This window comes from Bos mutus, chromosome 6 (genome assembly GCF_027580195.1).
Source record: "Bos mutus isolate GX-2022 chromosome 6, NWIPB_WYAK_1.1, whole genome shotgun sequence".
Lineage (NCBI taxonomy): Eukaryota > Metazoa > Chordata > Mammalia > Artiodactyla > Bovidae > Bos > Bos mutus.
In genome coordinates, this window is record NC_091622.1 from 71552480 (window position 1) to 71575521 (window position 23042).

Below are 23042 nucleotides of genomic sequence, written 5' to 3' on the forward strand. Positions count from 1 at the left end.
AACGGTGAGAACAGGAGTAGTTTGGGGGGTGGTTAAAACAAATGCTGAGATAAATAAAGGATACAGTCCACTTGCCTCTGAAGTTAACAGTGAAAGGAAGACTATTAATTACAGTTAATAGTAACAGCAACCTTACAGGTCACCAAAACTTGTAGTTTAGCCACCTGTTTTCTGTGCAGAGGAATTCTAGAAAATTATAAGATGTGGGAGGTGGAAAAGGGTGGATTCCAACCCTTGAGCCTGACTTTTATACATGGAGCATCTGTGACAATGTTTTCATGTGCTGATGGCTTTAGATTGTCCTTATTTATACCACACAGCTTTACTTACGTGTAGCTTTTGTACCTGTGAATTCCCAGTTCTGTTGGGTAAGGCGAGAGATGAAGGAGCAGAATTTCTGTTCTCCTCCTGCTACTGCATGGAGATGGAGGAGAAAGGGAAGGAGGTCACTGATACCCTTTGTTTGAACTTCACAATATAATTTCACATCTAGTGAAGACTGGATTGTGGCTCTCCTGGCCTGAAGTTCAGATTATTCCTACTGCCCCCTGCTGTCAGGGTGGGGGCCTTACAGGAGGAAAAGGAGGATAGTATCACTACTCAGGACCTGCTGTCTGCTGAGAGCCATTTGGTGTCTCGGGTTTTCTTCCGGTTGCTGTTGATAACGGGCTGAGAAGACACTGCTCCAGGTGACTGTGCTGCATCTGCCAGCAAAGCTGAAGCCACTCAAAAAACCTAATTCTACCCGGCCAGAACCAGCAGCACAGTTACCAGTCTGGGCAGAAATCTTCCAAGATATCCATTCAGCTGCTGTTTCTGTTACAATCTGCTCTCAAGTGGCAGGTCATAGGCATCCTGACTTGAAGAAGTAAATGAATCCTGGAGTTGTGGTCTGACACCGTGCCTTACTGACTGCTGGATGAGAGCTTGAAATGCAGGAAAGTGATTCTTACCACTTGGTTTTTGGGGGGCAGACCCCACAGCCAGTTAGGGGCTGTGAAACAGTCTATGCATGGCCTGGAAGAAGGAAAATTTCCACTTTCCAGCTTGTTCAAAGGAGTTTACCTGGAGATACATACTCTGGGTCCAGTGAAGGATCACAGGCAGTCCCTGGAGTATGGTATCAAACATACTTGACCTCATTATTGCTGATTTTGTTCTTGTGTCTGAAAAAACCCAGGTGTAGGAATTTGCAAACTGGTCACATTTCATGGGTTCTCTAAGCTTCCCCCTGAGGATGTGAGAAAGGAAGTGAATAGAGGTGGGTTGAGGGTTGAAACCTAAGTTTTCAACTTGGGATGAAAGAGGAGTTGTAGGGACTTACTTGGCGGTTCAGTGGTGAAGACTTCTCACTTCCACTGCACCTGATATAGGTTTGATTCCTGGTCAGGAAAGATCTTGCATGCCGTGGCCAAAAACCCCCCCAAAAGATGTAAATTTCTATCTCCACAGTAAGTGAGCTTCCATGAAACTAGTTCCAGTCAGTTAAAACCTTGCTTGGGGATCATGAAATTTATTTGGAGCTTCACGAAACCCCTTTTGTCTAAATGGGAAGAAATTTAAGAGAAGAAAACCAGATATCAGACTTGGAACCATACCTGCAGTCAGTCCTCATTATTCTTGGATTCTCTATTTGACAGTTTGCCTACAAGTTAAAATTTATTTATAACCCTAAATCAGTACTTGTGACACTTTAGTCGTCCTTTGCAGACATACACAGAGTGGCAAAAAAATTTGAGTTGTCCAACATACACATTCCCAGCCAAGGTCAGACAAGGCAGTGTTCGGCCTTACTGTTCTGCTCTCATTGTGTAAACAAGTGTCCTTTTCACAGTCTATTTATTGCTGTGTTTTCTCATATTTGTGGGGTTTTTGATGGTGGTGGAGGTGATTTTGCTACTTAACCCAGCATGATGCCAATGTGCTATATTCAGTATTACTGAAATGCAGGAAGACTGTAATGTGCTTTATGGAGAAATGTGTGTGTTCAGTTCAGTTCAGTCGCTCAGTCGTGTCTGACTCTTTGCCACCCCATGAATCACAACACGCCAGGCCTCCCTGTCCATCACCAACTCCTGGAGTTCACTCAAACTCACATCCATTGAGTCGGTGATGCTATCCAGCCATCTCATCCTCTGTCGTCCCCTTCTCCTCCTGCCCCCAATCCCTCCCAGCATCTTTTCCAATGAGTCAACTCTTCGCATGAGGTGGCCAAAGTCCTGGAGTTTCAGCTTTAGCATCATTCCCTCCAAAGAACACCCAGGGCTGTTCTCCTTCAGAATGGACTGGTTGGATCTCCTTGCAGTCCAAGGGACTCTCAAGAGTCTTCTCCAACACCACAGTTCAAAAGCATCAATTCTTCGGCACTCAGCTTTCTTCACAGTCCAACTCTCATATCCATACATGACCACTGGAAAAACCATAGCCTTAGGTAAACTTAATTCAGTCATGAGTTATAGGCTATTGGCCTGAGTTTAATGTTAATGAATCAATATATACTAAATAAGGTATCTTTAAACAGAAACCCACCTAAAATGATGCACTGTATTGATTGCTGAACATGTTACGAACAGGGCTCTCAGGAACCTAACCCTATATTTCTGCTAGGAGCAGTGGTTTGCTGCTGCTGCTAAGTCACATCAGTCGTGTCCAACTCTGTTCAACCCCGTAGACAGCAGCCCACCAGGCTCCCCCGTCCCTGGGATTCTCCAGGCAAGAACACTGGAGTGGGTCGCCATTTCCTTCTCCAATGCATGGAAGTGAAAAGTGAAAGTGGAGTTGTTCAGTTGTGTCCGACTCCTAGCGACCCCATGGACTGCAGCCCACCAGGCTCCTCCATCCATGGGATTTTCCAGGCAAGAGTACTGGAGTGGGGTGCTATTGCCTTCTCCAAGGAGGAGTGGTTTAGTGTTCATTAATTCAGTGTCCATGTTAAGTTTATAGAAAACACCTACTATGATAAGCAGCTATACATAAAGTGAGTGCCTCCTTTAGAATAAGCAACATTTCACTCATAAGGTTGGGTTAATGTTGTATAGTAAATGCCATCTCAAGTGACTCATGAAAATGATAAAAACATCATAAGGCTGGAGTGAGTCTTCAAAGGACTGAGGAGCAGGGGTTGCCTTTGCTGGTCAACGCTTGGATCCTTGGGTGCTGGAAGGAGGGGGGATTCTTTAAGAGAGAGGATGAGCTCATTTCAGCATCTGGTGGGTTATGAGAGGCCTTCTAGACAGTACTGCTCAGTGATTATTTAAACCTAGCTCTCAGTTATCACTAACAGAAAGATAAAGAGTTAAGAGAAAGCAGATATTTTTAAGGACTGCCTTTGTTGCTGCTATCGTCTACTTTCACTGTTTTCCTGGGGAAATTGATATTAATAATTCTTCTTGATCCCTGTTGCCCAGAAAATGGCTTTGCAGCTTGACTGGTGTGTGTGTGTTTGTATGTATGTTTGCTTTTAGAGTGTGACTGAGAAAGATGTTGTGTTTGTTTTTTAGTCTTGTTGTAGCAAACTTGAACCAAAATTTAAAGAAAGGGATAAGTATTTTAATTTATTAGAATTTATTTTCTTTTTATTTGAATTTATTTTAGAACATTAAATACTGTGAACCATTTACTTACAGCCTCTTGATGTCCTGTTAATTTTGAAAGCAAAGATTCTGAATACTTTTTTTCTGTCCTTTTGTGATAATCGTGTTGGGCAGACTAACTTCCAGGATACTTTGGGAAAGCATATACAGTAACAAAGACCCCAGTCTTTAGATGCCTTACCTCTTCCTTAAATCCAGGAAAGCATTAGCTTCCTGATTGCGAGAGTGGAGATTGAGAGAAGGATATGCACCATGTGATACGGGTGGTGGAGGTGGTAGGGGTCATGGTAGGTGGTGATGGGAAGAATGATGGTGGTGGATGTGAGTGTTTTGTGTAGCCCACACATGGATGTATGTGCTAGGTGCCCTTTTGTGGTATTTGCCCAAATACCGGTACCTTCAATTCCTTATTCTTTGTGAATTACAAATCACTGGCCTCCATTCTCCAGGAATGACTCCCTGGCACCCATTTTTACACACTGTAACTCTGTCTTTCAGATTATAGCAAATTATACTGGATCCCAGTTGGACCCAATCACAGTCCACTGGAATTAAGAGGTTTTAACCTTAATCTGGGCTGTACTATTAAACAGAAGAGATCTAAATTATGTGGCATGACTGGTCTTCTGCCTGCTGAATAGACACAATACCAGGAAAAAAATGACCCTGTAGAGAGAAAAACAGATAGTAGAAACAAAGAGAGAAGCAGATATGAGAAATGATCGGTAGGTTCAAGTTTTCTGCAGCCAGTCTGTATATTTATTCCAAAAATTCTGTGTAAATTTGTGAGTATAATTATAATAGATTTTAATTATAATAATTACAGTTTTTTTGCTCAAGCTTGCCTAAGTCAGTTTCTGTTACATGCAACTAAATGAATCCTGACAAATACAATATGATACTATATTATCTTAAAGTTCCTCCCAGTACTTTTATTCTTAAAAGTTGTAGATGAAGATCTCCTCCAAGATTATTAATATTAGATTGCTATCAGTGTTTTATCCTGTTAAGAGTTTAGACACAGTAAGAAAAGTGGAAGAGAAGTATTATTTCAAGCATTACCTTTCTGGGGAAGCATTTCCAATTCACCCTGAGTTAGGTGCCCTCATTGTGAGTTTCCATGGCACAGGGTTGCCGGATAAAATGCAGGAGACCTCAATATTGCATGGGACATACCTATACTAAAAATTATTTATTGTTTATCTGAAGTTCAAATTTAACTGGGCATCCTGCATTTTACCTGGCAGCCCTAGATCCATGCAGAGGGGTCCAGAATCAGGAGGTGTGCATGAGAAATTACCAGAAATTAGGTGTTGCAGCAGCAGCAGCAGCAGCAGGTGTTGCTGGAACATAAACTTTGTAGAGTTGGAATCATTTTGGTGGTAGTGAGAGCCAAAGGTGTAAAGGAGGACAGAGGCCAAGTCATTCTTGCTCAGTCACTAAGTTGTGTCCAGTGCTTTACAACCCCATGGACTACAGCATGCCAGGCTCCTCTGTCCTCCATTAACTCCTGGAGTTTGCTCAAATTCATGTCCATTGAGTCAGTGATGCTATCTAACCATCTCATCCTCTGCTGCTTCTTCTTTTGCCTTCAGTCTTTCCCAGCATCAAGGTCTTTTCCAGTGAGGTGACTCTTGGCATCAGGTGGCCAAAGTTTGGGAGCTTCAGCTTCACCATCAGTCCATCCAGTGAATATTCAGGGTTGATTTCCTTCAGGATTGACTGGTTTGATCTCCTTGCAGTCCATGGGACTCTCAAGAGTCTTCTCCAACACCACAGTTTGAAAGCATCAGCTCTTTGGTGCTTAACCTAGTTTATGGTCCACATCCATACCTGACTACTGGAAAAACCATAGCTTTGACTGTATGGACCTTGTTGGCAAAGTAATGTTTCTGCTTTTTAATACACTGTCTAGGTGTGTCATAGCTTTCCTTTGAAGGAGAAAATGTCTTCTAACTTTATGACTGCAGTTACCATCCACAGTGATTTTTGGAGCCCAGGAAAATAAACCTATCACTGTTTCCACTTTTCCCCATCTATTTGCTCTGAAGTGCTGGGACCAGATGCCGTGATCTTAGTTTTTTGAATGTTGATGTTTCAAGCCAGCTTTTTCACTCTTCCTCTTTCACTCTTATCAAGAGGCTCTTTAGTTCCTCTTTGCTTTCTACCATGAGGGTGGAATCATCTGCATATCTGAGGTTATTGGTATTTTTCCCAGCAATCTTGATTTCAGCTTGTACTCTGTACAGCCTGGCATTTCACATGATGTATTCTACATATAAATTAAATAAGCAAGATGACAATGTACAGCCTTGACCTACTCTTTTCCCAGTTTTGAACCAGTCCGTTGTTCTGTGTCTGATTCGAGCTATTGCTTCTTGACCTGCATACAGGTTTCTCAAAGGCAGGTAAGGTGGTCTGGTATTCCCATCATTTGAAGAATTTTCCACAGTTTGTTGTGATCCATACAAACATAGGCTTTCGTGTAGTCAGTAAAGCAGAAGTAGATGTTCTATTGATTAACATTTCAGAAAAATTCCCTTTGCTTTGTGAGAGCACAGTAATTGAATATATATCATTTTTTGCTTTGTTTTGATGTAACCCTGTGTGATACATTTAATGATGTGGTTGTAAGTTCATTTTATTTTGATAATTGAGTTTTAATAGCCAAAAAAGGTAATTCATAAAGAGGAATTGATCCAAATAGAAGAATGACATCATTGGCTGCACTTAGTAAATCAAAATATATATTTTTTCCATTGCATTCACCAACAATGCCAAAGTTTTTGTTTCAGTTCAGCTAGTAATTGTTATTTTTCCCACTCAATCATCCTTACAAAGCATATTACATTTTTATATTTCTTTTTTTTTTTTCTAATTACAAGACCAGTATTTATTGTCATAAAAAAGAAAGAACAAAGAAAATCATGTTAAAGAAACACCTATAACCTCAACCTACAGGAATTACCACTGTGGACAGTTAAGCATTTCTACTTTCCATTTCATCTTGTTCACAAACATGAAAAAATAAGTCTAGAGAGATGTGGGAAGTTTACATTATTTCAAAGAACCAGTGTTTTTCAAAGTCTCTGCAAGAAAAGATAGTTTTGTTTCTTTAAAAAAAAAAATCTTCTTATGTAGTTCAGTTGAGCTCCTCCCATTTCCGATCTGAAACCCAGTGACCTGATTCTGAGACACTGTCCTCTTGGAAGCTGTCACCAAATAATGTAAACTCATTACCAAGAGATCCAGAAGAATGACGAATATGAAGTTTATCTTCACTTCACTTCTAGCACTGGCCCTTCCAGGTAACTGAGTCCTGTCCTGCATCTGAGTTGCCCTCCTGGAGGAGGCAGCCTGAATGAGCCTTGGTTGAGGTCTGCTTTGTGTTTCAGGGCTGAGGAGAGCAGACTGGATCAGATCCCAGGAGTCAGAAGTGTCTGGAGAAGAGGGGAAGACTGTGAGCCTCTTTTGTAATTATTATACTTCATCTAAGAGCTTCATTAGTCTCCTCTGGTATTGACAGTATCCAAATCAGGCACCAGAATATATTCTCTACAGACAATGGGGGTCCTCTGGAAAAGGATATGCCAGTTTTGCCACAGAACGGTTTTACTTATATAATACAGCCAACACAACAAATTTGTACATCAAAAAGGTGATGCCTGCAGACACAGCCTTGTATCTCTGTGCCCTGGAGAGGCACAAAGAGAATACTGCATAGGGTGGCCGTACAAGAACATCAACGCACAGGAGGAAGCAGAATGTAGCACCCAAAACCACACTGAGGAAACCAGAATTGAAAGAGACACATGTACCCCGATGTTCATCGCAGCACTGTTTACAGTAGCCAGGACATGGAAGCAGCCTAGATGTCCATCGGCGGATGAATAGATAAGAAAACTGTGGTACCTTTGCACGATGGAATATTACTCAGCTATTAAAAAGAATGCGTTTGAATCAGTTCTAACGAGGTGGATGAAACTGGAGCCTATTATACAGAGTGAAGTAAGTCAGAAAGAAAAACACCAATACAGTATACTAAAGCATATATATGGAATTTAGAAAGATGATAACAATGAGCCTATATACGAGATAGCAAAAGAAACACAGATATAAAGAACAGACTTTTGGACTCTGTGGGAGAGGGCGAGGGTGGGATGATTTGAGAGAATAGCACTGAAACATGTATATTATCATATGGGAAATAGATCGCCAGTCCCATTTTTATATTTCTAAGAAAGAGTTAAAAATTCATTAAAATTCATTCGGAAGATTTAGAAAATGCTGTTTCCAAGTTTTTAAAGTGTGCAGATATGAAGATTTCTATAAACTCCTTATTCTTTCCACATCAGGTATTCACATATTCAAGTGTTATTGCTAGGCATTGTTACAGATCTTGGAGCTAGAACACTGAACACAAAACAGACAGAATTCCTCCCCTCATTCAGTGAGAAAGGGAGATGGACAATAACAGATAAGCACGTGTAATTAAAATTTGTTAGATGATGGTAAACGTTAAAGAAAAAAGCAAAGCAATGAAAGGGAATGTGAAGTATTGGGAATAGTTACTGTTTTAGATGGGGACCAGGGAAGGCCACATGGGAAAGTGATATTTCAGTAAAAATCTGAAGGAGGTAAGGGAGGATATCTGGGGAAATATTCCCCAGGCAAAGGGAGCACCCAGTGCAAAACCCAAGACCACGTGTGCCTGGCCTCTTTGAGGCACAGGTCCACTGGGGCTGGAGGTGGGTGTGATGGTCCAATCATGTAGGGACTTTGTAGACCATTGTAGGGAATTTGGCTTTTACTCAGAGACATGTGAGAAACCGTCAGACGGTTTTGAGCAGAAGAGTGAGGGTGACTCGCTGCTGGGGGCAGTGGTGTAGTGAAGGAATTGGGGAAGTATACACAGGCAGGTCAACACGACGCTGCTGCTGTAATCTAGGAGTGAGACGATAGTAGTCAGGACTAGCCTGGGAGCATCAGAGCTGATAAGAGTGGTTGTGGTCCTGATGGTTTTTTTTTTGGATTGATGTATTTTAAAAGTGTTACCAGTTAGCTGTCAGAAGAGAAAAATTAGGTTTGGAACAATTGTGGGAAGTGTGAGAAAGAGGATTCAACGATGACTCCTAAAGGTGATGACTTCCGTCATTTTCGTCAACAACAAAAATCACCTGATGGAAAACTCTCCAAACACCCATTTTCAAAATATTCTTTTCAGAGTCAGTTTCCTTGAAAAGTAATTATTTACCACTCATTATTAAAGCCTCAACTGTATCAGAAAATTAAATGACAACTAGCTTATAACCTGGATCACTGTTTAGAAAAATTTTTGGAAAGAAAAAAAAGAATAAGCATGTTCTCTTTTTGTTTCTTCACCAAAAGCATATCTTTTGAAGCAAACAGTTGACAGTTGCTTTCACTGGAGCAGTCAGGATATTTTAGATCACATGTTTACTTGTAAAAGAACAAGTATAAGTCAAATTGGTATTTGACAAGTCTTGGTGTGATGGTGTGAAATAAGCAAGGAACCACTGTGTAGTATAAAAGATTTTCATGCTCAGTTCCATGTTATGACGAGATTGCACAATGATTCTACTAAATTAACAATGCCAGTGACATTCTGTAGCACTTGGTGTTTTTCTGGAGTCAACTTCTTTTCTGTAATAGCTTGCCTCTGAATGATGCAATGAATGCCTTTCACAGCTGGTGTTATCTTTTCCTGGACTCATTTCTTTACTTCATCAATTTGTACAGGCTCTTCATAAAACAATTGTTTTTTTTAAAATTCAAGAAGTCATTTATTATTAGAATGTATATTTCTTCTGCCTTTCTTTAGTGGCTCACTAAAAAATAGTTCTTTATAGATTTCATCATTGAGACAGTGTTTTCTGTATTTTCATCAATAGTATGATCCATTTTGCATCTCAAGTAATTTAAAAATATTTCCTCAAATTTTCACCAACATTTTAACTATTGACTAAGAAATGAATTAGATTTATTGCCAATTTTTCATCTGTGCATTAATTATCAGAAAGTTATTAATACTGTTGGTTGATTTTTGTGTATCATTTATAAAATCATTTTATACAGAGGGAGGGAGAACAAATATTTCACAGATGATGTGTGACTTATCTTTTGTTTGAACATAATTATTACTAATATTGAGTATCATAGTGCCTTAGTATCAGGGGAAAATAGATTTGTATTCACATTTTGTAGACTTAATTGTAAAATGTCTTGCTAATCACACTGGCTTTATATTATTGTTCATTGCCTTTTTAAGGCACTTAGAATGAAGTTCATTCTTAATGATCATGGATGTAAAGCAGTGTTTGAAATGCTCGTATTGACGGTTTCACATCTTGGAAGCTGAGGTTTCTTCAGGCCACCGTTGTTTTAACTTCAGAGTTGCTGACAGAGAGCTCATCTTAGAAATTCTGGAACCTCCTTGTGTTTATTTCTGTTTTTCTCTATTTGTTTTTCTGTAAGGAATGAACACAGAAGTCTTACAGGCAAAATAGACCCTGTTGGTCTTTGGGACCAACAATAGGAAATAAGACTTAATCAGTGTGAAATCAGTGTGGTAGGGAGAAGATTTTTAGGTCATAGGGATGGGGTGAAAGGCTTTGACTCTGCTTTTTGAGGACCAGCTGAAGGTTTAGTGTTACTAATCTTTTTCAAAGAACCGACTTTTTTGCCTTTGTTGATTTTTCTCTACTCTTAATTGTTTTCTGTCTAGTTCATTAATTTTTTTTCTTATTGTTTATTTCCTCTTTCTTTCCTTGGATTTATTTCTTTGTTCTTTTTCTAATTCTTTGATATGGATATATAAATGATTGATTTCTAACCTTCTTTTAAAGTATAGCTTAGCTTCACTTCACTAGTTTTTATTTGTCATCATTTTTTATTGCTTTAGTTAAATTTTTTCTAATTACTCTTGTGATTTCTTCTTTGACCTGTGCTATTTAATGTGTACTGCTTCATTTCCAAACATTTGAGAATTCTCTCGTTAGCATTTTTGTGTTGATTTCTAGCTTAATTGAAAACATGCTATTGTTGTTCAGAAGCTCAGTCACGTCCAACTCTTTGCAACCCCATGGACTGCAACACACCAGGCTTCCCTGTCCTTCACCATCTCATGCAGCTTGCTAAAACTCAAGTCTGTTGAGTCGGTGATGCCATCCAACCATCTCTTCCTCTGTCGTCCCCTTCTCCTCCTTCCTTCAGTCTTTCCCAGCATCAGGGTCTTTTCTAAAGAGTCAGCTCTTTGCATCAAGTGTTCAAAGTATTGGAGCTTCAGCTTCAGCATCGGTCCTTCCAATGAATATTCAGGATTTATTTCCTTTAGGATGGACTAAAGAAAACATGAAACATTGAAAACACGCTATAATATATGTCAGGCTTCCCAGGTAGTTCAAATGGTAAAGAATCTGCCTGCATCCCCTGGAGAAGGGCATGGCAAACCACGCCAGTATTCTTGCCTGGAGAATTCCATGGACAAAGGAGCCTGGTGGGCTCCACTCCACAGTGTCACAATGAGTCGGACACGTGTCACAAGTGTGTCACAAGTGAGTGACTACTACTTTCACTTTAATATATGTCAGTTAATCTTCAACGAATGTATTATGACAGTTTAATGAGAAAAAGAAAGTCTTTTCAACAAATGCTGTGGGAATAAGTTGGGGGAAAATGAACCACATACTCCTTCCTTAGACCACAAACAAAAATTATTTTGAGATAGGTCATAGGCATAAACATAAAGCTAAAACTGTAAAACTTCTTGGAAAAAAAGTAGGTGAATATCTTTTAAACTTTGAAGCGGGGAAAGATTTCTTAAAGGATGCCAAAAGCACTAATGTAAAGAAAAAATGATAAATTAGGATTTATCAGCATTAAAAACTTGTGCTCATCAAAAGACTATTAGAAATTGAAGAGGCAAACCACAGGCTCAGAGAAAATATAAACAATACATGTGTCTGACAAAAGACTGTCATCGATATAAATTGAACTCCTATAAGTAATTTTAAAAAACCACTCAGTACCATTTTGTTTCAGCTCTTAAAATAGGTGAATAAAAAGATGCAATTTCAGGCTTAAAAAAAAAAATCACAATTTGAAAATAATGGACTAAAGACTTGAACAGACACTGTGCAGAAAGATATGCAAAAAACTATAATTAGCCACCAAAGAAATGCATATCACGACCTCACACTGGAATGGCACAAACTAAAAGTCTGCTGACACCAAATGTTGATGAGTCTGTGTAAACTGGAACTCTCATGTGTTACTGATGGGAGTATAAAATGATACAGCTATTTGGGGAAAATGCTTGGCAGTTTCTTATAAGGTTACATTCACCAGTTCTATAACCTAGCATGTCCACTCCTAGGTATTTACCCAACAGGAATGAAAATATTTATTCGTAAAGAGACAGGTAAGAATATAGTAGCTTTAGTCATAGTAACCTCAAAATGGAAACAGCCAAATACCCATTTATGAGGGAATATATTAAAAAGTTATGATATTTTCACATAGTGGACTTATTGCTTAGCAATAAAGAAGGGTGAAATATTGATACACTCAACAGTGTAGATGAATCTCAAGACATTCTGCTGAGTAAATAAAGCCAGTACATACTATATGTTTTTCTGGAACTCTCTTGCTTTTTCAATGATCCAGTGGATGTTGGCAATTTGATCTCTGGTTCCTCTGCCTTTTCTAAAACCAGCTTGAACATCTGGAAGTTCATGGTTCATGTATTGCTGAGGCCTGGCTTGGAGAATTTTGAGCATTACTTTACTAGCGTGTGAGATGAATGCAATTGTGCAGTAGTTTGAGCATTCTTTGGCATTGCCTTTCTTTGGGATTGGAATGAAAACTGACCTTTTCCAGTCCTGTGGCCACTGCTGAGTTTGCCAAATTGGCTGGCATATGAGTGCAGCACTTTCACAGCATCATCTTCAGGATTTGGAATAGCTCAACTGGAATTCCATCATCTTCAGTAGCTTTATTCGTAGTAATGCTTCCTAAGGCCCACTTGACTTCACATTCCAGGATGTCTGGCTCTAGGTGAGTGATCACACCATTGTGATTATCTGGGTTGTGAAGATCTTTTTTGTACAGTTCTTCTATGTATTCTTGTCACCTCTTCTTAATATCTTCTGCTTCTGTTAGGTCCATACCATTTCTGTCTCTTATCGAGCCCATCTTTGCATGAAATGTTCCCTTGGTATCTCTAATTTTCTTGAAGAGATCTCTATAGTCTTTCCCATTCTATTGTTTTCCTCTATTTCTTTGCATTGATTGCTGAAGAAGGCTTTCTTATCTTTCCTTGCTATTCTTTGGAACTCTGCATTCAAATGGGTATATCTTTCCTTTTCTCCTTTGCTTTTCACTTCTCTTTTCACAGCTATTTGTAAGGCCTCCTCAGACAGCCATTTTACCTTTTTGCATTTCTTTTTCTTGGGGATGGTCTTGATCCCTGTCTCCTGTACGTCATGAACCTCCGTCCATAGTTCGTCAGGCACTCTATCTATCAGATCCAGTCCCTTAAATCTATTTCTCACTTCCACTGTATAATCATAAGGGATTTGATTTAGGTCATACTTGAATGGTCTAGTGGTTTTCCCCACTTTCTTCCATTTAAGTCTGAATTTGACAATAAGGAGTTCATGATCTGAGCCACAGTCAGTTCCTGGTCTTGTTTTTGCTGACTGTAGAGAGCTCCATTTTTGGCTGCAAGGAATATAATCAATCTGATTTCGGTGTCATCCATCTGGTGATGTCTATGTGTAGAGTCTTCTCTTGTGTTGTTGGAAGAGGGTGTGTTTGCTATGACCAGTGTGTTCTCTTGGCAAAACTCTATTAGCCTTTGCCCTGCTTCATTCTGTACTCCAAGGCCAAATTTGCCTGTTACTCCAGGTGTTTCTTGACTTTCTACTTTTGTATTCCAGTCCCCTATAATGAAAAGGACATCTTTTTTGCTTTATTGACTATGCCAAAGCCTTTGACTGTGTGGATCACAATAAACTGTGGAAAATTCTGAAAGAGATGGGAATACCAGACCACCTGACCTGCCTCTTGAGAAACCTGTATGCAGGTCAGGAAGCAACTAGAACTGGACATGGAACAATAGATTGGTTCCAAATAGGTAAAGGAGTATGTCAAGGCTTATATTGTCACCCTGCTTATTTAACTTATATGCAGAGTACATCATGAGAAATTCTGGGTTGGAAGAAGCACAAGCTGGAGTCAAGGTTGCCAGGAAAAATATCAATAACCTCAGATATGCAGATGACACCACCCTTATGGCATAAAGTGAAGAAGAACTAAAGAGCCTCTTGATGAACGTGAAAGGGGAGAGTGAAAAAGTTGGCTTAAAGCTCAACGTTCAGAAAATTAAGATCATGGCATCCGGTCCCATCACTTCATGGGAAATAGATGGGGAAACAGTGGAAACAGTGGCTGACTTTACTTTTTGGGCTCCAAAATCACTGCAGATGGTGATTGCAGCCATGAAATTAAAAGACGCTTGCTCCTTGGAAGGAAAGTTATGTCCAACTTAGAATATTAAAAAGCAGAGACGTTACTTTGCCAACAAAGGTCCGTCTAGTCAAAGCTGTGGTTTTTCCAGTAGTCATATATGGATGTGAGAGTTGGACTATAAAGAAAGGTGAGTGCTGAAGGATTGATGCTTTTGAACTGTGGTGTTGGAGAAGACTCGAGAGTCCCTTGGACTGCAAGGAGATCCAACCAGTCCATCGTAAAGGAGATCAGCCCTGGGTATTCATTGGAAGGACTGATGTTGAAGCTGAAACTCCAATACTTTGGCCACCTGATGCAAAGAGCTAACTCATTGGAAAAGACCCTGATGCTGGGAAAGATTGAGGGCAGGAGGAGAAGGGGAGAACAGAGGATGAGATGGTTGGATGGCATCACTGACTCAATGGACATGAGTTTGAGTGGACTCTGGGGGTTGGTGATGGACAGGGAGGCCTGGCATGCTGTAATTCGTGTGGTCTCAAAGAGTCGGACACGACTGAGTGACTGAACTAACTAACTAACTGACATACCATATGAGCCCATTTTTGTTTTTTAAAGCTCTAAAACAGGCAAAACTAATCTCTGGTAATAGCAATGAGAACAGTGCTTGCCTTTGGGATGTGGAGATTGATTAAAAGTCACCTGAGGGAACTTTCTGGAATGATGGAAAGCCTCTGTATTTTTATTTTGTTATTGCACAATTTGATTTCTTTGTCAAAATGTATCAAACTATACACTTAAAACCAGTGTTTTACTGAATGTAAATTTTACTTTAACTTAAAAAATGATATTATTTTTGTAGTTTCCTGTGAATCTATTTTACTTCAAAATAATAGGTTCAGAAAAGTACTCTATCGTTTCCATTTGTTGAAATTTCTTGAAACTTTTGTGATCCACATGTGGTTAATTTCCATAAACGTTAATGTGTGTTCTTTAAGCACTATGTAATCACAGTTGTTGAGTGCAGTTTTCACTGTCTCTTTTTTTCTTGAAAGAGAAATTGTTGCCTAGTAATTGTTGAATGAATGTAGGACTTTATGTATAAGCTTCCGTGATACATAATGGCTCAGTGGGTAAAGAATCCACTTGCAATGCAGAAGACACAGGAGACTCTGGTTTGATCCCTGGGTGGGGAAGATCCCCTCGAGGAGGAAATGGCAATCCACTCCAGTATTCTTGCCTGGAAAATTCCATGGACAGAGGAGCCTGGCAGGCTACAGTCCTTAGGGTTGCCAAGAGTCAGACATGACTGAGTGACTAAGTATCCACATGTATAAAAAGTCATAGATGCTATGGATGATGGTATCTTTCTCCAGAGGCTTACATTTGCTTCTGATAGGCAGTTGGAGTAACACAGACCTCTTTAATCTAATGAGGGACTGAACTGATTGAAGGCTTCAGTTGTATTTTTAAGGCCTTCATTCTAGGATGTAGCCCTTTGCTGCTGCTGCTGCTGCTGTCTCTTCAGTCGTGTCCGACTCTGTGCGACCCCATAGACAGCAGCCTACCAGGCTCCTCCGTCCGTGGGATACTCCAGGCAAGCGCACTGGAATGGGGTGCCATTGCCCTCTCCGAAGCTGTAGCCCTTTAAAGCATCCTAACTGAAAGCATGGGATATTGACCTGGACTTTTCCTTTATCAGTGGGCCCTGAACTCTACTTTTCATTCCTCCAACATCATTGAACTATCAAATGCACTGTTTAACTCCCCAGCCTCTTAGCTGCTGTTTTCTGCTTGGTTTACATTGTCTATCAATAAGCAAATGCTTAGAGAGAAAGAATGTGGAACTTGCTTCTCTGGACTTCCCTTTACTTTGGGGTCTCCTCAACTTTGTCAGCCTATTAAAAGGTCTCCTCACTTCATGTTGTCTATAAGCAGCTGCTTGGCTTCTCAGCAGTTTTGTCCTGCGCCTCTTCAAGATCAGTAGATTTCAAGGGCTTCCCTGGTCGCTCAGTGGTAAAGAATCCTCCAGCCAATGCAGAAGACACAGGTTTGATCCCTGATCCAGGAATATCCCACATGCTCCAGGGCAGCTAAGCTCATGTGCCACAACTATTGAGCCTGTGCTCTAGAGCCAGGAGCCTCAACTGTTGAGCCCATGTGCCTCAACTACTGAAGCCCACATGCTCTAGAGCCTGTGCTCTGCAGCAAGAGTAGCCCTTGCTCACTGCAACTAGAGAATTAGCCAGCAACGAAGACCCAGCACAAAATAATAAGTAAAATAAATGAAGAAGTAAAAAAAAAAAAAACAGTAGATTTCTTCAGAGGAAAAGTAGTACCTCATTTTTATTTTCCTTCTCCCTAAGTTCTTGCCCTCCCATGTCCTGTCTGCCTTGGTAGTACTCCAGTACCTTCCAATAGCCTTTAAAAATAATTCCGTCTAGCTTTTCTAGCTGTTTCAATGAAAGTTGGTCTGATACAAGCTTTCCCTCTTAGCCATAACTGGGAATCCTTCTCTAAGCCCACACTGTGAACTCCTCCCAATGGCCATTGTCATCCTGAGAATTGAAGCGATTTCTTTCTGTGTCATTGCCCCAGAATGTTGTCTTCTTTTCCTGGGGTTTGTGAAGGGCATATATAAACCTGGAGTTGTTCCTGAACATTTCCCACCTCCTTTCCAGTCAACATCTCCAGTCATTAAGTCATTTCCCTTCCAGTGTATTTAAAGGGATTGTGTGTGCCCTACTCACAGGGAGCCCATTAACCTAGTTAACGCTGCAGTTGGTACTTGAATAAAAAGGTGCCCTCGTTATTTCTAGGGAAGGAAATAGTCTAATGATTACTGCCTTCACGAGACTGAATTTGTGTCTTCTAGCTCCTTGAATTTTAGCTGAATTACCATGAAAAATAAACATGAAAATTCTGTGTATAAGAAGGATGGGAGCCTCAATATTCATGAACATGATCCTTTCAGCCTCTTCGAAAGTGGAAACAGTTTATAATAAGTGCTTTTAAGGCCTTAGAATAAATTTAGGCTAAAGAATGCAAATTTAATATCACTAAACCTAATTGGAAATCTCAAGAAAAAAAACAAGCAATAAAAAAACCTCTTTTGTAATGACTTTTGCCAGGGAACGGAAAAGAGATTCATTTTAAAGATGTCTTCAGAGAGAACTGAAGATATAAAGCTCATGATTTTTTTTTTTCAACAGGTCACAAGAGCAGTGATTCCCAGGCTTTCTCAACAATGTACCCTATTTCTGGGCACACTTACCACTGAGGATAAATTCTTCTTTTTACAAGAAGAAAATTTTGGAGAAGAGCTATCTACAAGGAAAGGACGTATAGCTATTCAGAGAGGTAAGTGATTTGTTTAGAGGATGGGGAAAGAAGTAGCTCACAAAGAAAATACTAAAGAATATTTCATTTATTGTGAGTGGGACTTGACATGGATGGTATGCATTTCACTAAATATCAAGTAAAAAGATCCTTGTCATTGATGGTCTTCTAATTCTAGATTTAATTATCAGTTCTTTTACTCACCATCTGTGTAAATTTGGACAAGTCATTTAAATTCTCAGAGCTCCAGTTCTTTTATCTGTAAGAAAAAATTTCATATGAAAATGCTTTGCCAATGGGAGAGTATAGTATAAAAATGAAACTGTTATTGTTTATTGTTAATTACTATTATCTGCTGCTGTTATAAAATTCTATGGAATAAGTTAGCGGCCCTGTGTCTCATGGTACATTTGGTCTGTTGAGCTTGGTACTGTAAACTGAGGGCTTTGTCCTGAGTGCCTGGAATGGAAGGCATTTCACACCTGCCCCCCAGTAAAAACAGCATCATACCGTTCTTTCAACTGCTGGTATCTGTCACCTACTTTTAGAAACTTGGAGGAAAGGGTGGAAGTTAAAGACAAGATCAAAGATGAGAAAATAACTACCTGTATTATTTGTTACAACAAGCATTATATTCAGTGTTGTTTAATGCATACACCAAGCCTTGGAAAGTGGATGTTATATCTACCATGACATTTTTTCTCAAGAGACAGGATTCCTTAGGGAATTGCTTAAAAGCAGATAAAAACCATTTGGTTTTATGATGATTGGGGAGATATTGGATGGAAGGAACTTGAAGTTCTTAATTTTTTCTAATGTTTTTGATGACATGTACAGTTTCTGTAATGACAAAGTGCCTAATTAAGAATAAATAATGGATTAACAAAATCTTTGTTGAGCATGTCTTATGAATTAGGTACTATTCTAGGTGCTAATTCCCATCATGAATGAAACAGGTGAAGATCCCTGCCCTCATGGAGCCTATTCCAGCATGGAGAGAAACAAATAATAAATAATGTACACAATAGAGAAATAAATTAAGAGTAATCAGGATATTAGAAGCCAGTAAGAATATGGAAAAAAGAAAAAGCGAGCCAGGTAAGGGGAAGTGGAAATATGCTGGGTGGGTAGGAAAATAGATTTCGGGGTTAAGTGAGGTGGAGGAAAGACAGGAATTCTGGGATTAGCCCTGGTGTGTTCCAAGTGGAGAAGGAGCTAATACGAAGCTCCTGACAAGGGAACATGGTGATGTCCCAGACGTTGCCAGGAGGCCTGTGAGCTAGAGTAGAGTGGGTGGGAGAGAGAGTAGCAATGTCAGCTCTAGAGGAAATAATGTCATTTCCTCGGTTTAGATACATAAGAAAAGTTACCTTGTCTTCTTCTTGTCTCTCTGGTTTATTCTAAGTCTTTCCTCTGCAATTAAAATACACACACGCACAATAAGTAAACTGTACCTCCACCACTGTATCAGTTTCCGAGTGTTGCTATAACAAAAGACCACAAACGGGTGGCTTAAAACAACAGAAATGTATTGTCTTTTGGTTCTGCGAAAGTTCCAAATGAAGGTAGGGTCATGCTCCCTCCCATGGGATGGGAGGGTGTCATGGTGGTGGCAGTCACTGGCTGGCGTTCCATGGCCTGAACTGCATCACTCCAGTCTCTGCCTCTGTAGGCATGTGACATACTCCCTAAATGTTTGCGTCTTCCCTTGGTGGTCCTTTCTTTTTAAGGAATCCAGACATTAAGAGTCTAACCCATGAGTCTACAGTTTCTGGGATCCAATGCCTGATGATCTGAGGCAGAGCTGGTGTAATAATACTACTAGAAATAAAGTACACAATAAATGAAATGTGCTTGAGTCAATCCTGAAACCATCCCCCCAACCCACCATGGTTCATGGAAAAGTTGTCTTCTATGAAACCAGTCCCTGGTGCCAGAAAGACTGGGTACTGCTCTAGTATGACGCCGTCTTAACTATGACATCAGCAATCACCCTATTACCAAATAAGTCCACATTCTGAGGTACTTGGGGTTAGGAATTCAATACATGCTTTGGGGGGACACATTCAACTGTAACAGCACCTTAAATAATGTGTAATACTCATTATTATTCCCATCTTGCAAGTAGAGAAACAGGCTCAGAAAGCTTAAATGACTTGGCCAAGGTCAGAGCCAGTAAGCAGAAGAGCCTGGTCAGTGCTATTTTTATCATGGACATATCAGTGCTTTTATCAGTGCAATTTTACCATGCTGTGACAGTGACGTAAGGATGGAGGTGACAGAGCACTGCGCAGGTCGAGGGCAGCAATTACACACATACGCACATTGTGGTCCTCATCCCTACTGCTTAACCCTAAGATAGCTCACAATTAATACTCTACCTCAGCATTCCTGTCAGTGGGAAAATAGGTGCCCCTCCATAGCCCACTCCCCATTTTGCATTTCATTCCATAGCATGATAAACATAGGAAACAGATGCTTTTTCCCTCCTTCAGGATTTTTTCCCAGGAAAATATTGTTACAATTTCTGTGGCACGTAGAACATTTTGTGACAGGACCGCATGTTTTTTTCTCACAAAACAAAGGAAAAAAAAAAAAAATACAACTCTCTGAGTCAGTTGGCATATTGCAATAAAATTAGGGGATTTTGAAAGCATTTAATATATTTTGCTTTCTCATTATATTTAAGCATTTCTTCTTGACATAAAGCTTATCTAGCCATTGGTAAGCCTGAAATCAACTCTAGAACCTTGTTTATGCTCAGTCTTAAGACTAAGGGAAACACCAAGAAAAAGAAGGATACAGCAAAGCTGAACTGAACGCTTTTCCATGATGAGTCACAGTGAGCAGTGACATTGCTATGGAACCAAACTTGGGTCCACTCACCTTGTGCAGTAAAGCAAATCTCACACCAGGTTCTCATGAGGGGAAATACAGCATTTATTGTAGGGCACCAAGCAAGGAGAACAGGCAGCTCGTGGTAGAAAGACCTGAACTCCCTGTCAGCTTTTCAGAAGGGATTTTAAAAGCAGCGTGAAGGCAGGGACCCCAGGGTATGTGATCAGCACACAATTCTCGGATTGGTTGGCATCAAGGTGGAGTTTCATTGGTCGGCATCAAGCTTTATTAGCCTTTTGGTTTCAACTGATCTGGGGTCTATGTTCTTGTGGTCAGTTTTCATCTGGAGCTTCCTGTAAAAACAACCTAGGAACCTGTATCAGGCCTTTATCTGTATCTTTCTGGGAACCTTCAGTTTGATGAGTCTGCAATGTGTCAGATTTATATTCTAAATTATTAGCAATTTCCTGGCCCAACAGCTCTTCTTTGTTTCTATATCTTCACATTTCCTTATCATTAACTCTTGAGTTAGCCTTTAGAGACTCAAGGGAGGCCTGGGAAACTAAAGCAAAAGCCTTTTACTTCAAAGTACAGGTACACAGGGGCTTTTTTAGGGTTTCCACTTTTTTTTGATACTCCTCAATCTTGAGGGGAACAGGTTCGGGAAAAGAAAGGAAGCAAAGTTTTGGATAAAGGGGTTAATCATAAACTCAGCAGAGAAACTCAGTTTCGGGGGGACTTGGTTTCAACATCCCCTGGCCAGGCTGAACACATGAAGTCTTCAGAGGCAGGGTCCCAGAGGAATGTCTAAATTGTGGTCTAGGAAATCCAATGTTCAAGGCTAAGCAGTAAGTCTAGGAGATGAGACCAAACTGTGGTTGAAAAAAAGAAGTCATAAGGTCAAAAGATCAGAGCTGTATCAACAAGTCTAGTGGGAAACTAACTGAGTGGTTTAGAAAATTGATCGGGTGAGCGTTAGGGAGGCCTGATATTCTATGGGCCTAACTGCACGGGGTGGGGCCCCAAGAAGGAAGTTGGGTAAGACTGGGCAGTCCCATACCTGCTTTTCCCAAATATGATCAGTAGCTGGTTTTTTTGTTGTTGTTACATAGTCTACAAGTTTCTTTTCAAATTCCCTGCTTTTTACCTCAACTCAATATTTTTATTCCCCCTACATTCTGGGACTTTTCTTTCCATTTAACAGCTGACTGCTTTGGATCTGTGTGTGGAAGCATATGTTCTTCTTAGTATCAGAAAGAAGTGGGGGGAAACTGCCTTTCTTCCAAAAATGCTTCTGCTGTTGCTGCTGTTAAGTTGCTTCAGTCGTGTCCGACTCTGTGCGACCCCATAGATGGCCTCCTACCAGGCTCCTCTCTGTCCCTGGGGTTCTCCAGGCAAGAACACTGGAGTGGGTTGCCATTTCCTTCTCCAAAGATGCTTCTACTCTTTGTTAAAATTGATTATCTGTGATCCTGAAAGTGTGTGGAAAGAGCAGTGTCTTCATATTTTAATACTAAACGAAAATGACCCCTGGCCTTTGATGTCACCACCACAGAAGGCCACTCCCCAGAGCACTGCTTGGTCACACAGTTCTGGCAGGGGGCAGAGGGCTCATGAACACAGGGGCACCCGGTCCACTTGTGATTCTCCAGCCACACAGGTAACTGCAGGTGAACAGTTGCTGCTCTTCCTGCAGCTGCTGCTGCTGCTGGTGATGATGATGAAGGACCGAGCAAGTCAGGGGTCAATAATTAAAATTACTTCCCTGAAACAGACATTATGGCAAAACACTGGAGTTTCTATAAGAAAGACTAAAGGGTGACAAACACTAGAAATGACTCTTTGCAACCCCCTGGACTGTAGACCACCAGGCTCCTCTATCCATGGGATTCTCCAGGCAAGAATACTGGAGTTGGTAGCCATTCCCTTCTCTAGGGGGTCTTCCCAATGCAGGGATTGAACCCAGGTCTCCTGCATTGCAGGCAGATTCTTTATCATCTGAGCCACCAGGCTCTAGGGGTTTACGTGTGCTAGCTATGTCATATAAAGGGAATCATGCAATATTCTTTCTGTGTCTGGTGAAGCATTTGTTTTCTGTTACAAGTCATTTATTTCTTTCAGTCTGCTCCTAGCATTGCCCTTGGATAGCTGAAATGCTCTGGGAAAATTAAAATCTCTAATTAGGACCTAAGAAGACCTCTTCGGAAATATCTACTTCACTTTGGTTGCTGGTGAGCTAATGAGACAAGTAACAGTTGAGAATGAAGTTACTGACTTTGCAAGGGTATGAAGAATTGGACTTTACCTTATTCACATCTATCTTGAGGCTCGGTCCCTTCCAGCAGCATCTCCAGTTTATGTCTTGTGTAGTGGTCTGGACACCAATTTATCCCATTATCCAAATGAACCTGTAATTGATATTTTGGCATCAGGATACTAGAGATTATATTGCTGGCCTGAACAACAAAGCATAGTTTCCCCCCAGGGAGTAAAATGATACTAGCTGTTGAAGACGAAAATTTGAGAAATACTTTACACTCTCCTCTCTTAGGGAGGCTGCTCATCCTCCCTCCTCTCTTCCCTCCCTGATGAAATAGAGGCTGCCCAAGAGGGCTTTGGGATGCAGACAGAAGAGGCTTGAAATAAGATGCCTCTCTCCATCTGCCGGACGTAATCCAAGATGAGCTGCACAGATGAAGCTGGCAGAGAAATGGGGAACCGGATGGCAGACAAGGTTCTAAGGGGACGAAAATCCTAGCTAAATCCTTTTGTGGGAGCAAAAGA

At 40.5% G+C, this 23042-nt stretch overlaps 1 protein-coding gene across 1 annotated transcript in view; it reads left to right on the forward strand.

Moving 5' to 3' along the window:
* The window catches only part of CRACD (capping protein inhibiting regulator of actin dynamics), a 279202-nt gene that overhangs the window by 133807 nt on the left and 122353 nt on the right, over positions 1–23042 (forward strand). The window contains exon 2 of the mRNA XM_070372441.1: positions 17294–17441. The gene's annotated coding sequence lies outside the window, so the exon portion shown is untranslated. The remainder of the gene's footprint in view (positions 1–17293; positions 17442–23042) is intronic.